The sequence below is a fragment of the Oreochromis niloticus genome, linkage group LG14 (genome assembly GCF_001858045.2).
Source record: "Oreochromis niloticus isolate F11D_XX linkage group LG14, O_niloticus_UMD_NMBU, whole genome shotgun sequence".
Classification (NCBI taxonomy): domain Eukaryota; kingdom Metazoa; phylum Chordata; class Actinopteri; order Cichliformes; family Cichlidae; genus Oreochromis; species Oreochromis niloticus.
Window position 1 is genome coordinate 29,928,612 of NC_031979.2, and position 2,500 is coordinate 29,931,111.

Sequence of the window (2,500 nt, forward strand, 5' to 3'; positions counted from 1 at the left end):
TTTCAGTTATCCATGCTAATAAGTAATAATAATAGTAAGGCTTGTGATTTGTTTTGCTGTCATCAGGTTAGGTTAGGTTAGATATGGCTGGGCTGGGTGTTCAGTTCTCACCTGTTCCTGTTCAGGGACAGGCATTAAGCCTCTCGGGGGAGAACAGTACAGCATTCAGCGATTATGACAGGTCCCTCATCAACACTGTGTCTCACAACCAATGCCATTTTTTCCCTTAAGCCTAAAGCTTAACCATATTATTTTTTATTAAACTGGAAGAAATGTGTTTTCTTATAAATCATACACAAAGTGCCACATTTAAAAAAAAGGTTTTATTACCATTTTGACACTTGAAGTACATTTATTTCCAGAAATAACTTTTGATACGTAGGTAAATTTAATATCAGTTACTTGTATTCAAGTGCTATTTATTGAAATTACATTTAATAAAGCCATGCTGTTTGGGTACTCTGTAGAACCTGAGAAAGGACAGAGAGATTATACTCTGAGAGACTTGGTAAACAATGCATGCATGGCTGTTCAATTCAGTTCAGTGTTGCTGTTTGTCTACTTGTAAAAAGATGAGTTCACAGAATTATAAATGACTCTGACTCTAACTCCAGCTCCATTTTGAGTGCCATCATCTAGCCATCTTGGTACCTGGTGGATGTCACAGGCTCTGCCTCTGAGTAATTGTCTAGCCATTGTCAGTGTGTGTAAGACTGCCACTCTGTGCTTTAGTGCAGACAGAGCTTCGGGACCCTGTTGTCCTTATTTCTGATCTATTTCTGTTGGTATGTAGCTCACAATGCATTGTCTAAACACACAGTTGCTTTGCTCTTTCAAACAGCACATTAATCAGAACTGAAGCTGCAGGTTGTCTCTTCACACCTGCACTGAGACAGAGCAACAGTGGGACAAACCCAAACAGCACTAAGTGCTGAGATTCATATTCAGGACTGACCCTTTAATGTTCTTTTCTAACCTGCTATAAATAATATGTTATATGCTTGTTTGATAAGTATTTTTTTTTTATATTTGTTATTGCTTTTTTTTTTCAGGGGTTGGAACCAGGGCCAGTTATTAAAATGGTCATCACCCGACCAAGGTCTAAATCAAGTCATGGAAGGAGGAATCAGGTGAGATAGTAAGCTGCTGTTATATACAATATTAGTGTACAACAGTCAGGTAACATGCTCCAAGCACAATAGACAGTGCAATGTTTAAATGTAAATAAATATAACATCCTATGGCAGGTATTCACAAAAGTAAAGACAAACAAACATAAACAGTAAAACTTGTAAACAGACCAAAAACTGTCAGACGTTGACAGTCCAGTTAAAAGTGATTTAAGTGATGAATAAAGTGCTCTGACTTTAAGTGCTCAGGTGCAAAACTATTGTGTGCAGTAGTTTTTAAGTGTATATATTGTTGTTAGTATTATTATTTTTATTGATATTATTATTTTCATTATTGAACAGATGACTTTCACAGTGCCTCGTTTTACCCTCATATTATTATGTGAGGTCTTTAACAGAAATAAACTGTACAACAACTTGGCTGCTGACCCACTTCACATCTCCTTGCTAAACACTGGAGAATCACGCAAAGACTTTGATGTAACAGATTGACCTCTAACAGCAACCATGGGCATCAGTGATGAGAAGACCCGTGTTGTGACGGCGTTGGTGAGTGTGCTCTCTTACCAGCAGCCCAAATTAGCCACAAAATCTGTAAACATTTACCAAGATCCTCCTCTTTACCCACCACTGCCACTCAGTGAGTACAGGCTGGACCCCACAGAGTGTGTGCATGTCTGCAGTGAGGATGAACTCTTCCACCTTGAAAGCTTAATGGTCACAGAGGACATGGCAAATAAGATTGAGACAACAACAGGAGAACAGGCGGCTGACCAGCATTGGCATCAGCTCCACAGGCCAAGGATTACATCTTCATGTCTACATGCAAAGTGAACTGTACAACTTCACTAACAGTGGAAAGTTTAGCCAAGGTTTTAACCAGGGGTTTGTTTTGATAATACTTGGGAAGCAGACGTGTGCACTGCCAGCACCGGTCAGAGGGATAATGGTGTCAAATATTGTGTTCGCCTTGATGCTTCTAATTGCTCTCTCCACATGTATTATTAGATGTGCAATATTCTAAGTGAATAGTTTGTGGTGATAAATCTTATCATTCGATTCAGAGTATGCTATGATATAATATTGGTGTTAAGTTATATTTCTGCTGAGTTACACTGTTTTCCAAAGTTGTTACTTTTCTGCTAAATTATAGTATTTCTGCTACTATGTTATAGTATTGTATACTAAGTTATACTGTTAAACCATTACTTTCAAGTTGTTATGTTTGTGCTAAATATTAACATTTCAGCTGAATTACAATACTTCTGCTATATTATACTATTTCTGCTAGTTACATTTCAGCTAGTTACATTTCAGCTAAGTTTTTAAATTTTTGCTAAATTGTTATACTTCTGCAAAATGATTAAAAG

General features: G+C 37.4%; 1 long non-coding RNA gene across 3 annotated transcripts; it reads left to right on the plus strand.

Annotated features, from left to right (window-relative positions):
* Nucleotides 1-888: 888 nt before the first annotated feature.
* LOC109205043 (uncharacterized) lies at nt 889-1,839 on the plus strand. 3 transcript variants are annotated; one of them, XR_003213919.1, is made up of 3 exons: nt 889-1,130; nt 1,473-1,679; nt 1,772-1,839. It is a non-coding gene; the product is annotated as an uncharacterized LOC109205043 (long non-coding RNA). The 3 variants fall into 3 exon arrangements; XR_002064508.2 differs by having other exon boundaries at nt 896-1,130; nt 1,529-1,679; XR_003213920.1 differs by having other exon boundaries at nt 897-1,130; nt 1,518-1,679.
* Nucleotides 1,840-2,500: the final 661 nt, after the last annotated feature.